We start from the raw sequence: 15,918 nt of genomic DNA on the forward strand, positions 1-15,918 counted from the left end.
CCGAACTTTACCTTGAAACCGAACGTTACCGTGGACCAGAGACAGAACATTACCATGAAACAGAACATTATCGTGGACCAGAGACAGAACATTACTGTGGACCAGAGACAGAACATTACCATGGACCAGAGACAGAACATTACCGTGAAAAAGAACATTATCATGGACCAGAAACGGAACATTATCGTGGACCAAAGACAGAACATTATCGTGGACCAGAGACGGAACATTATCGTGGACGAGAGACGGAACATTATCGTGGACCAGAGACGGAACATTACCGTGAAACCAAACATTATCGTGGACCAGAGATCGAACATTACCGTGGACCAGAGACAGAACATTACCGTGAAACCGAACATTATCGTGGACCAGACACAGAACATTACCATGGACCAGAGACAGAACATTACCGTGAAACAGAACATTATCATGGACCAGAAACGGAACATTACCGTGATACAGAAACAGAACATTATCGTGGACCAGAGACGGAACATTACCGTGAAACCGAACATTATCGTGGACCAGAGATCGAACATTACCGTGGACCAGAGACAGAACATTACCGTGAAACAGAAACACAACATTATCGTGGACCAGAGACGGAACATTACCGTGGACCAGAGATGGTTCATCACCGTGAAACTGAAACAGAACATTATCGTGGTCCAGAAACGGAACATTACCGTGAAACCGAAACAGAACATTATCGTGGACCAGAGACGGAACATTACCGTGAAACCAAACATTATCGTGGACCAGAGATCGAACATTACCGTGGACCAGAGACAGAACATTACCGCGGACCAGAGACAGAACATTACTGTGGACCAGAGACCGAACTTTACCTTGAAACCGAACATTACCGTGGACCAGAGACCGAACTTTACCTTGAAACCGAACATAATCGTGGACCAGAAACGGAACATTACCGTGAAACAGAAACACAAAATTATCGTGGACCAGAAACGGAACATTACCGTGATACAGAAAAAGAACATTATCGTGGACCAGAGACGGAACATTACCGTGAAACCGAACATTATCGTGGACCAGAGATCGAACATTACCGTGGACCAGAGACAGAACATTACCGTGAAACAGAAACACAACATTATCGTGGAACAGAGACGGAACATTACCTTGGACCAGAGACGGAACATTACCGTGAAACCGAAACAGAACATTATCGTGGACCAGAAACAGAACATTACCGTGAAACCGAAACAGAACATTATCGTGGACCAGAAACGGAACATTATCGTGGACCAGAGACAGAACATTATCGTGGACCAGAAACGGAACATTATCGTGGACCAGAAACAAAACATTACCGTGAAACCGAACATTATCGTGGACCAGAGATCGAACATTACCGTGAAACAGAAACAGAACATTATCGTGGACCAGAGACGGAACATTACCGTGAAACAGAAACACAACATTATCGTGGACCAGAGACGGAACATTACCGTGGACCAGAGATGGTTCATCACCGTGAAACTGAAACAGAACATTATCGTGGTCCAGAAACGGAACATTACCGTGAAACCGAAACAGAACATTATCGTGGACCAGAGACGGAACATTACCGTGAAACCAAACATTATCGTGGACCAGAGATAGAACATTACCGTGGACCAGAGACAGAACATTACCGCGGACCAGAGACAGAACATTACTGTGGACCAGAGACCGAACTTTACCTTGAAACCGAACATTACCGTGGACCAGAGACCGAACTTTACCTTGAAACCGAACATAATCGTGGACCAGAAACGGAACATTACCGTGAAACAGAAACACAAAATTATCGTGGACCAGAAACGGAACATTACCGTGATACAGAAAAAGAACATTATCGTGGACCAGAGACGGAACATTACCGTGAAACCGAACATTATCGTGGACCAGAGATCGAACATTACCGTGGACCAGAGACAGAACATTACCGTGAAACAGAAACACAACATTATCGTGGAACAGAGACGGAACATTACCTTGGACCAGAGACGGAACATTACCGTGAAACCGAAACAGAACATTATCGTGGACCAGAAACAGAACATTACCGTGAAACCGAAACAGAACATTATCGTGGACCAGAAACGGAACATTATCGTGGACCAGAGACAGAACATTATCGTGGACCAGAGACGGAACATTATCGTGTACCAGAGACGGAACATTATCGTGGACCAGAGACAGAACATTACCGTGAAACCTAAACAGAACATTATCGTGGACCAGAAACGGAACATTATCGTGGACCAGAAACAAAACATTACCGTGAAACCGAACATTATCGTGGACCAGAGATCGAACATTACCGTGAAACAGAAACAGAACATTATCGTGGACCAGAGACGGAACATTACCGTGAAACCGAACATTATCGTGGACCAGAGATCGAACATTACCGTGGACCAGAGACAGAACATTACCGTGAAACCGAACATTATCGTGGACCAGAGATCGAACATTACCGTGCACCAGAGACAGAACATTACCGTGGACCAGAGAAAGAACATTACCGTGGACCAGAGACAGAACATTACCGTGGACCAGAAACGGAACATTACCGTGAAACAGAAACAGAACATTATCGTGGACCAGAGACGGAAAATTACCGTGAAACCGAACATTATCGTGGACCAGAGATCGAACATTACCGTGGACCAGAGACAGAACATTACCGTGGACCAGAGACAGAACATTACCGTGGACCAGAGACAGAACATTACCGTGGACCAGAGACAGAACATTACTGTCGACCAGAGAACGAACTTTACCTTGAAAACGAACATTACCGTGGACCAGAAACGGAACATTACCGTGAAACCGAAACAGAACATTATCATGGACCAGAGACGGAACATTACCGTGAAACCGAACATTATCGTGGACCAGAGATCAAACATTACCGTGGACCAGAGACAGAACATTACCGTGGACCAGAGAAAGAACATTACCGTGGACCAGAGACAGAACATTACCGTGGACCAGAAACGGAACATTACCGTGAAACCGAAACAGAACATTACCGTGGACCAGAGACGGAACATTACCGTGAAACCGAACATTATCGTGGACCAGAGATCGAACATTACCGTGGACCAGAGACAGAACATTACCGTGGACCAGAGACAGAACATTACCGTGGACCAGAGACCGAACTTTACCTTGAAACCGAACTTTACCTTGAAACTGAACATTACCGTGGACCAGAAACGGAACATTACCGTGAAACCGAAACAGAACATTATCGTGGACCAGAGACGGAACATTACCGTGAAACCGAACATTATCGTGGACCAGAGATCGAACATTACCGTGGACCAGAGACAGAACATTACCGTGGACCAGAGACAGAACATTACCGTGGACCAGAGACAGAACATTACAGTGGACCAGAGACAGAACATTACTGTGGACCAGAGACCGAACTTTACCTTGAAACCGAACGTTACCGTGGACCAGAGACAGAACATTACCATGAAACAGAACATTATCGTGGACCAGAGACAGAACATTACTGTGGACCAGAGACCGAACTTTACCTTAAAACCCAACATTACCGTGGACCAGAGACAGAACATTACCATGGACCAGAGACAGAACATTACCGTGAAAAAGAACATTATCATGGACCAGAAACGGAACATTATCGTGGACCAAAGACAGAACATTATCGTGGACCAGAGACGGAACATTATCGTGGACGAGAGACGGAACATTATCGTGGACCAGAGACGGAACATTACCGTGAAACCAAACATTATCGTGGACCAGAGATCGAACATTACCGTGGACCAGAGACAGAACATTACCGCGGACCAGAGACAGAACATTACTGTGGACCAGAGACCGAACTTTACCTTGAAACCGAACATTACCGTGGACCAGAGACCGAACTTTACCTTGAAACCGAACATAATCGTGGACCAGAAACGGAACATTACCGTGAAACAGAAACACAAAATTATCGTGGACCAGAAACGGAACATTACCGTGATACAGAAAAAGAACATTATCGTGGACCAGAGACGGAACATTACCGTGAAACCGAACATTATCGTGGACCAGAGATCGAACATTACCGTGGACCAGAGACAGAACATTACCGTGAAACAGAAACACAACATTATCGTGGAACAGAGACGGAACATTACCTTGGACCAGAGACGGAACATTACTGTGAAACCGAAACAGAACATTATCGTGGACCAGAAACAGAACATTACCGTGAAACCTTAACAGAACATTATCGTGGACCAGAAACGGAACATTATCGTGGACCAGAGACAGAACATTATCGTGGACCAGAGACGGAACATTATCGTGTACCAGAGACGGAACATTATCGTGGACCAGAGACAGAACATTACCGTGAAACCTAAACAGAACATTATCGTGGACCAGAAACGGAACATTATCGTGGACCAGAAACAAAACATTACCGTAAAACCGAACATTATCGTGGACCAGAGATCGAACATTACCGTGAAACAGAAACAGAACATTATCGTGGACCAGAGACGGAACATTACCGTGAAACCGAACATTATCGTGGACCAGAGATCGAACATTACCGTGGACCAGAGACAGAACATTACCGCGGACCAGAGACAGAACATTACTGTGGACCAGAGACCGAACTTTACCTTGAAACCATACATTACCGTGGACCAGAGACAGAACATTACCATGGACCAGAGACAGAACATTACCGTGAAACAGAACATTATCATGGACCAGAAACGGAACATTACCGTGAAACAGAAACAGAACATTATCGTGGACCAGAAACGGAACATTACCGTGAAACTGAAACAGAACATTATCGTGGACCAGAAACGGAACATTACCATGAAACAGAAACACAAAATTATCGTGGACCAGAAACGGAACATTACCATGAAACAGAAACATAACATTATCGTGGACAAAAGACGCTCCATTATTGTGGACCAGAGACGGAACATTACCGTGAAACCGAACATTATCGTGGACCAGACACAGAACATTACCATGGACCAGAGACAGAACATTACCGTGAAACCGAACATTATCGTGGACCAGAAACGGAACATTACCGTGAAACCGAACATTATCGTGGACCAGAGATCGAACATTACCGTGGACCAGAGACAGAACATTACCGTGGACCAGAGACAGAACATTACCGTGGACCAGAGACAGAACATTACCGTGGACCAGAGAGAGAACATTACCGTGGACCAGAGAGAGAACATTACCGTAGACCAGAGACCGAACTTTACCTTGAAACCGAACATTATCGTGGACCAGAAACGGAACATTACCGTGAAACAGAAACACAAAATTATCGTGGACAAGAAACGGAACATTACCGTGGACCAGAGACAGAACATTACCGTGAAACAGAAACACAACATTATCGTGGACCAGAGACGGAACATTACCGTGGACCAGAGACGGAACATTACCGTGAAACCGAAACAGAACATTATCGTGGACCAGAAACAGAACATTACCGTGAAACCAAAACAGAACATTATCGTGGACCAGAGACGGAACATTACCGTGAAACCGAACATTATCGTGGACCAGAGATCGAACATTACCGTGCACCAGAGACAGAACATTACCGTGGACCAGAGAAAGAACATTACCGTGGACCAGAGACAGAACATTACCGTGGACCAGAAACGGAACATTACCGTGAAACAGAAACAGAACATTATCGTGGACCAGAGACGGAAAATTACCGTGAAACCGAACATTATCGTGGACCAGAGATCGAACATTACCGTGGACCATAGACAGAACATTACCGTGGACCAGAGACAGAACATTACCTTGGACCAGAGACAGAACATTACCGTGGACCAGAGACAGAACATTACTGTCGACCAGAGAACGAACTTTACCTTGAAAACGAACATTACCGTGGACCAGAAACGGAACATTACCGTGAAACCGAAACAGAACATTATCATGGACCAGAGACGGAACATTACCGTGAAACCGAACATTATCGTGGACCAGAGATCAAACATTACCGTGGACCAGAGACAGAACATTACCGTGGACCAGAGAAAGAACTTTACCGTGGACCAGAGACAGAACATTACCGTGGACCAGAAACGGAACATTACCGTGAAACCGAAACAGAACATTACCGTGGACCAGAGACGGAACATTACCGTGAAACCGAACATTATCGTGGACCAGAGATCGAACATTACCGTGGACCAGAGACAGAACATTACCGTGGACCAGAGACAGAACATTACCGTGGACCAGAGACCGAACTTTACCTTGAAACCGAACATTACCGTGGACCAGAAACGGAACATTACCGTGAAACCGAAACAGAACATTATCGTGGACCAGAGACGGAACATTACCGTGAAACCGAACATTATCGTGGACCAGAGATCGAACATTACCGTGGACCAGAGACAGAACATTACCGTGGACCAGAGACAGAACATTACCGTGGACCAGAGACAGAACATTACAGTGGACCAGAGACAGAACATTACTGTGGACCAGAGACCGAACTTTACCTTGAAACCGAACGTTACCGTGGACCAGAGACAGAACATTACCATGAAACAGAACATTATCGTGGACCAGAGACAGAACATTACCGTGGACAAGAGACAGAACATTACCGTGGACCAGAGACAGAACATTACTGTGGACCAGAGACCGAACTTTACGTTAAAACCCAACATTACCGTGGACCAGAGACAGAACATTACAATGGACCAGAGACAGAACATTACCGTGAAAAAGAACATTATCATGGACCAGAAACGGAACATTATCGTGGACCAAAGACAGAACATTATCGTGGACCAGAGACGGAACATTATCGTGGACCAGAGACGGAACATTATCATGGACCAGAGACAGAACATTACCGTGAAACCTAAACAGAACATTATCGTGGACCAGAAACGGAACATTATCGTGGAACAGAAACAAAACATTACCGTGAAACCGAACATTATCGTGGACCAGAGATCGAACATTACCGTGGACCAGAGACAGAACATTACCCTGGACCAGAGATAGAACATTACCGTGGACCAGAGACAGAACATTACCGTGGACCAGAGACAGAACATTACCGTGGACCAGAGACAGAACATTACTGTGGACCAGAGACAGAACATTACCATGGACCAGGGACAGAACATTACCGTGAAACAGAACATTATCATGGACCAGAAACGGAACATTACCGTGAAACAGAAACAGAACATTATCGTGGACTAGAAACGGAACATTACCGTGAACCCGAAACAGAACATTATCGTGGACCAGAGACGGAACATTACCGTGAAACCGAACACTATCGTGGACCAGAGATCGAACATTACCGTGGACCAGAAACCGAATGTTACCGTGGATACAGAGACAGAACATTACCATGAAACCGAAACAGAACATTATCGTGGACCAGAAACGGAACATTACCGTGAAACCGAACATTATCGTGGACCAGAGATCGAACATTATCGTGAAACCGGACATTATCGTGGACCAGACACAGAACATTACCGTGGACCAGAGACAGAACATTACCGTGAAACCGAAACAGAACATTATAGTGGACCAGAAACGGAACATTACCGTGGACCAGAGACAGAACATTACCGTGGACCAGAGACAGAACATTACCGTGGACCAGAGACAGAACATTACTGTGGACCAGAGACCGAACTTTACCATGAAACCGAACGTTACCGTGGACAAGAGACTGGACATTACCATGGACCAGAGACAGAACATTACCATGAAACAGAACATTACTGTGGACCAGAAACGGAACATTACCGTGAAACAGAAACAGAACATTATCGTGGACCAGAAACGGAACATTATCGTGGACCAGAGACAGAACATTATCGTGGACCAGAGACGGAACATTATCGTGGACCAGAGACGGAACATTATCGTGGACCAGAGACAGAACATTACCGTGAAACCTAAACAGAACATTATCGTGGACCAGAAACGGAACATTATCGTGGACCAGAAGCACAACATAATCGTGGACCAGAAACGGAACATTACCGTGAAACCGAAACAGAACATTATCGTGGACCAGAAACGGAACATTATCGTGGACCAGAGACAGAACATTATCGTTGACCAGAGACGGAACATTATCGTGAAACAGAAACACAAAATTATCGTGGACCAGAAACGGAACATTACCGTGATACAGAAAAAGAACATTATCGTGGACCAGAGACGGAACATTACCGTGATACCGAACATTATCGTGGACCAGAGATCGAACATTACCGTGGACCAGAGACAGAACATTACCGTGAAACAGAAACACAACATTATCGTGGAACAGAGACGGAACATTACCTTGGACCAGAGACGGAACATTACCGTGAAACCGAAACAGAACATTATCGTGGACCAGAAACAGAACATTACCGTGAAACCGAAACAGAACATTATCGTGGACCAGAAACGGAACATTATCGTGGACCAGAGACAGAACATTATCGTGGACCAGAGACGGAACATTATCGTGTACCAGAGACGGAACATTATCGTGGACCAGAGACAGAACATTACCGTGAAACCTAAACAGAACATTATCGTGGACCAGAAACGGAACATTATCGTGGACCAGAAACAAAACATTACCGTGAAACCGAATATTATCGTGGACCAGAGATCGAACATTACCGTGAAAGAGAAACAGAACATTATCGTGGACCAGAGATCGAACATTACCGTGGACCAGAGACAGAACATTACCGCGGACCAGAGTCAGAACATTACTGTGGACCAGAGACCGAACTTTACCTTGAAACCATACATTACCGTGGACCAGAGACAGAACATTACCATGGACCAGAGACAGAACATTACCGTGAAACAGAACATTATCATGGACCAGAAACGGATCATTACCGTGAAACAGAAACAGAACATTATCGTGGACCAGAAACGGAACATTACCGTGAAACTGAAACAGAACATTATCGTGGACCAGAAACGGAACATTATCATGGACCAGAGACAGAACATTACCGTGAAACAGAAACAGAACATTATCGTGGACCAGAAACGGAACATTACCATGAAACAGAAACACAAAATTATCGTGGACCAGAAACGGAACATTACCGTGAAACAGAAACATAACATTATCGTGGACAAAAGACGCTCCATTATTGTGGACCAGAGACGGAACATTACCGTGAAACCGAACATTATCGTGGACCAGACACAGAACATTACCGTGGACCAGAGACAGAACATTACCGTGAAACCGAACATTATCGTGGACCAGAAACGGAACATTACCGTGAAACCGAACATTATCGTGGACCAGAGATCGAACATTACCATGGACCAGAGACAGAACATTACCGTGGACCAGAGACAGAACATTACCGTGGACCAGAGACAGAACATTACCGTGGACCAGAGAGAGAACATTACCGTAGACCAGAGACCGAACTTTACCTTGAAACCGAACATTATCGTGGACCAGAAACGGAACATTACCGTGAAACAGAAACAAAAAATTATCGTGGACAAGAAACGGAACATTACCGTGGACCAGAGACAGAACATTACCGTGAAACAGAAACACAACATTATCGTGGACCAGAGACGGAACATTTCCGTGGACCAGAGACGGAACATTACCGTGAAACCGAAACAGAACATTATCGTGGACCAGAAACGGAACATTACCGTGAAACCAAAACAGAACATTATCGTGGACCAGAGACGGAACATTACCGTGAAACCGAACATTATCGTGGACCAGAGATCGAACATTACCGTGCACCAGAGACAGAACATTACCGTGGACCAGAGAAAGAACATTACCGTGGACCAGAGACAGAACATTACCGTGGACCAGAAACGGAACATTACCGTGAAACAGAAACAGAACATTATCGTGGACCAGAGACGGAAAATTACCGTGAAACCGAACATTATCGTGGACCAGAGATCGAACATTACCGTGGACCAGAGACAGAACATTACCGTGGACCAGAGACAGAACATTACCGTGGACCAGAGACAGAACATTACCGTGGACCAGAGACAGAACATTACCGTGGACCAGAGACAGAACATTACCGTGGACCAGAGACAGAACATTACCGTGGACCAGAGACAGAACATTACTGTCGACCAGAGAACGAACTTTACCTTGAAAACGAACATTACCGTGGACCAGAAACGGAACATTACCGTGAAACCGAAACAGAACATTATCATGGACCAGAGACGGAACATTACCGTGAAACCGAACATTATCGTGGACCAGAGATCAAACATTACCGTGGACCAGAGACAGAACATTACCGTGGACCAGAGAAAGAACATTACCGTGGACCAGAGACAGAACATTACCGTGGACCAGAAACGGAACATTACCGTGAAACCGAAACAGAACATTACCGTGGACCAGAGACGGAACATTACCGTGAAACCGAACATTATCGTGGACCAGAGATCGAACATTACCGTGGACCAGAGACAGAACATTACCGTGGACCAGAGACAGAACATTACCGTGGACCAGAGACCGAACTTTACCTTGAAACCGAACTTTACCTTGAAACTGAACATTACCGTGGACCAGAAACGGAACATTACCGTGAAACCGAAACAGAACATTATCGTGGACCAGAGACGGAACATTACCGTGAAACCGAACATTATCGTGGACCAGAGATCGAACATTACCGTGGACCAGAGACAGAACATTACCGTGGACCAGAGACAGAACATTACCGTGGACCAGAGACAGAACATTACAGTGGACCAGAGACAGAACATTACTGTGGACCAGAGACCGAACTTTACCTTGAAACCTAACGTTACCGTGGACCAGAGACAGAACATTACCATGAAACAGAACATTATCGTGGACCAGAGACAGAACATTACCGTGGACAAGAGACAGAACATTACCGTGGACCAGAGACAGAACATTACTGTGGACCAGAGACCGAACTTTACCTTAAAACCCAACATTACCGTGGACCAGAGACAGAACATTACCATGGAACAGAGACAGAACATTACCGTGAAAAAGAACATTATCATGGACCAGAAACGGAACATTATCGTGGACCAAAGACAGAACATTATCGTGGACCAGAGACGGAACATTATCGTGGACCAGAGACGGAACATTATCATGGACCAGAGACAGAACATTACCGTGAAACCTAAACAGAACATTATCGTGGACCAGAAACGGAACATTATCGTGGAACAGAAACAAAACATTACCGTGAAACCGAACATTATCGTGGACCAGAGATCGAACATTACCGTGAAACCTAAACAGAACATTATCGTGGACCAGAAACGGAACATTACCGTGAAACAGAAACAGAACATTATCGTGGACCAGAGACGGAAAATTACCGTGAAACCGAACATTATCGTGGACCAGAGATCGAACATTACCGTGGACCAGAGACAGAACATTACCGTGGACCAGAGACAGAACATTACCGTGGACCAGAGACAGAACATTACCGTGGACCAGAGACAGAACATTACTGTCGACCAGAGAACGAACTTTACCTTGAAAACGAACATTACCGTGGACCAGAAACGGAACATTACCGTGAAACCGAAACAGAACATTATCATGGACCAGAGACGGAACATTACCGTGAAACCGAACATTATCGTGGACCAGAGATCAAACATTACCGTGGACCAGAGACAGAACATTACCGTGGACCAGAGAAAGAACATTACCGTGGACCAGAGACAGAACATTACCGTGGACCAGAAACGGAACATTACCGTGAAACCGAAACAGAACATTACCGTGGACCAGAGACGGAACATTACCGTGAAACCGAACATTATCGTGGACCAGAGATCGAACATTACCGTGGACCAGAGACAGAACATTACCGTGGACCAGAGACAGAACATTACCGTGGACCAGAGACCGAACTTTACCTTGAAACCGAACTTTACCTTGAAACTGAACATTACCGTGGACCAGAAACGGAACATTACCGTGAAACCGAAACAGAACATTATCGTGGACCAGAGACGGAACATTACCGTGAAACCGAACATTATCGTGGACCAGAGATCGAACATTACCGTGGACCAGAGACAGAACATTACCGTGGACCAGAGACAGAACATTACCGTGGACCAGAGACAGAACATTACAGTGGACCAGAGACAGAACATTACTGTGGACCAGAGACCGAACTTTACCTTGAAACCGAACGTTACCGTGGACCAGAGACAGAACATTACCATGAAACAGAACATTATCGTGGACCAGAGACAGAACATTACCGTGGACAAGAGACAGAACATTACCGTGGACCAGAGACAGAACATTACTGTGGACCAGAGACCGAACTTTACCTTAAAACCCAACATTACCGTGGACCAGAGACAGAACATTACCATGGACCAGAGACAGAACATTACCGTGAAAAAGAACATTATCATGGACCAGAAACGGAACATTATCGTGGACCAAAGACAGAACATTATCGTGGACCAGAGACGGAACATTATCGTGGACCAGAGACGGAACATTATCATGGACCAGAGACAGAACATTACCGTGAAACCTAAACAGAACATTATCGTGGACCAGAAACGGAACATTATCGTGGAACAGAAACAAAACATTACCGTGAAACCAAACATTATCGTGGACCAGAGATCGAACATTACCGTGGACCAGAGACAGAACATTACCCTGGACCAGAGATAGAACATTACCGTGGACCAGAGACAGAACATTACCGTGGACCAGAGACAGAACATTACCGTGGACCAGAGACAGAACATTACCGTGGACCAGAGACAGAACATTACCATGGACCAGGGACAGAACATTACCGTGAAACAGAACATTATCATGGACCAGAGATCGAACATTACCGTGGACCAGAAACGGAACATTACCGTGAACCCGAAACAGAACATTATCGTGGACCAGAGACGGAACATTACCGTGAAACCGAACACTATCGTGGACCAGAGATCGAACATTACCGTGGACCAGAAACCGAATGTTACCGTGGATACAGAGACAGAACATTACCATGAAACCGAAACAGAACATTATCGTGGACCAGAAACGGAACATTACCGTGAAACCGAACATTATCGTGGACCAGAGATCGAACATTATCGTGAAACCGGACATTATCGTGGACCAGAAACGGAACATTACCGTGAAACAGAAAAAAAATTTATCGTGGACCAAAGACGGAACATTATCGTGGACCAGAGACGGAACATTACCGTGAAACCGAACATTATCGTGGACCAGACACAGAACATTACCGTGGACCAGAGACAGAACATTACCGTGAAACCGAACATTATCGTGGACCAGAAACGGAACATTACCGTGAAACAGAAAAAAAAATTATCGTGGACCAGAAACGGAACATTACCGTGATACAGAAACAGAACATTATCGTGGACCAGAGACGGAACATTACCGTGAAACCGAACATTATCGTGGACCAGAGATCGAACATTACCGTGGACCAGAGACAGAACATTACCGTGAAACAGAAACACAACATTATCGTGGACCAGAGACGGAACATTACCGTGGACCAGAGATGGTTCATCACCGTGAAACCGAAACAGAACATTATCGTGGTCCAGAAACGGAACATTACCGTGAAACCGAAACAGAACATTATCGTGGACCAGAGACGGAACATTACCGTGAAACCAAACATTATCGTGGACCAGAGATCGAACATTACCGTGGACCAGAGACAGAACATTACCGCGGACCAGAGACAGAACATTACTGTGGACCAGAGACCGAACTTTACCTTGAAACCGAACATTACCGTGGACCAGAGACCGAACTTTACCTTGAAACCGAACATAATCGTGGACCAGAAACGGAACATTACCGTGAAACAGAAACACAAAATTATCGTGGACCAGAAACGGAACATTACGGTGATACAGAAAAAGAACATTATCGTGGACCAGAGACGGAACATTACCGTGAAACCGAACATTATCGTGGACCAGAGATCGAACATTACCGTGGACCAGAGACAGAACATTACCGTGAAACAGAAACACAACATTATCGTGGAACAGAGACGGAACATTACCTTGGACCAGAGACGGAACATTACTGTGAAACCGAAACAGAACATTATCGTGGACCAGAAACAGAACATTACCGTGAAACCTTAACAGAACATTATCGTGGACCAGAAACGGAACATTATCGTGGACCAGAGACAGAACATTATCGTGGACCAGAGACGGAACATTATCGTGTACCAGAGACGGAACATTATCGTGGACCAGAGACAGAACATTACCGTGAAACCTAAACAGAACATTATCGTGGACCAGAAACGGAACATTATCGTGGACCAGAAACAAAACATTACCGTAAAACCGAACATTATCGTGGACCAGAGATCGAACATTACCGTGAAACAGAAACAGAACATTATCGTGGACCAGAGACGGAACATTACCGTGAAACCGAACATTATCGTGGACCAGAGATCGAACATTACCGTGGACCAGAGACAGAACATTACTGTGGACCAGAGACCGAACTTTACCTTGAAACCATACATTACCGTGGACCAGAGACAGAACATTACCATGGACCAGAGACAGAACATTACCGTGAAACAGAACATTATCATGGACCAGAAACGGAACATTACCGTGAAACAGAAACAGAACATTATCGTGGACCAGAAACGGAACATTACCGTGAAACTGAAACAAAACATTATCGTGGACCAGAAACGGAACATTATCATGGACCAGAGACAGAACATTACCGTGAAACCGAAACAGAACATTATCGTGGACCAGAAACGGAACATTACCATGAAACAGAAACACAAAATTATCGTGGACCAGAAACGGAACATTACCGTGAAACAGAAACATAACATTATCGTGGACAAAAGACGCTCCATTATTGTGGACCAGAGACGGAACATTACCGTGAAACCGAACATTATCGTGGACCAGACACAGAACATTACCATGGACCAGAGACAGAACATTACCGTGAAACCGAACATTATCGTGGACCAGAAACGGAACATTACCGTGAAACCGAACATTATCGTGGACCAGAGATCGAACATTACCGTGGACCAGAGACAGAACATTACCGTGGACCAGAGACAGAACATTACCGTGGACCAGAGACAGAACATTACCGTGGACCAGAGAGAGAACATTACCGTGGACCAGAGAGAGAACATTACCGTAGACCAGAGACCGAACTTTACCTTGAAACCGAACATTATCGTGGACCAGAAACGGAACATTACCGTGAAACAGAAACACAAAATTATCGTGGACAAGAAACGGAACATTACCGTGGACCAGAGACAGAACATTACCGTGAAACAGAAACACAACATTATCGTGGACCAGAGACGGAACATTACCGTGGACCAGAGACGGAACATTACCGTGAAACCGAAACAGAACATTATCGTGGACCAGAAACGGAACATTACCGTGAAACCAAAACAGAACATTATCGTGGACCAGAGACGGAACATTACCGTGAAACCGAACATTATCGTGGACCAGAGATCGAACATTACCGTGCACCAGAGACAGAACATTACCGTGGACCAGAGAAAGAACATTACCGTGGACCAGAGACAGAACATTACCGTGGACCAGAAACGGAACATTACCGTGAAACAGAAACAGAACATTATCGTGGACCAGAGACGGAAAATTACCGTGAAACCGAACATTATCGTGGACCAGAGATCGAACATTACCGTGGACCAGAGACAGAACATTACCGTGGACCAGAGACAGAACATTACCGTGGACCAGAGACAGAACATTACCGTGGACCAGAGACAGAACATTACTGTCGAC

Source organism: Leuresthes tenuis, unplaced genomic scaffold, assembly GCF_036924035.1.
Source record: "Leuresthes tenuis unplaced genomic scaffold, fLeuTen1.0.hap1 SCAF_23, whole genome shotgun sequence".
Lineage (NCBI taxonomy): Eukaryota > Metazoa > Chordata > Actinopteri > Atheriniformes > Atherinopsidae > Leuresthes > Leuresthes tenuis.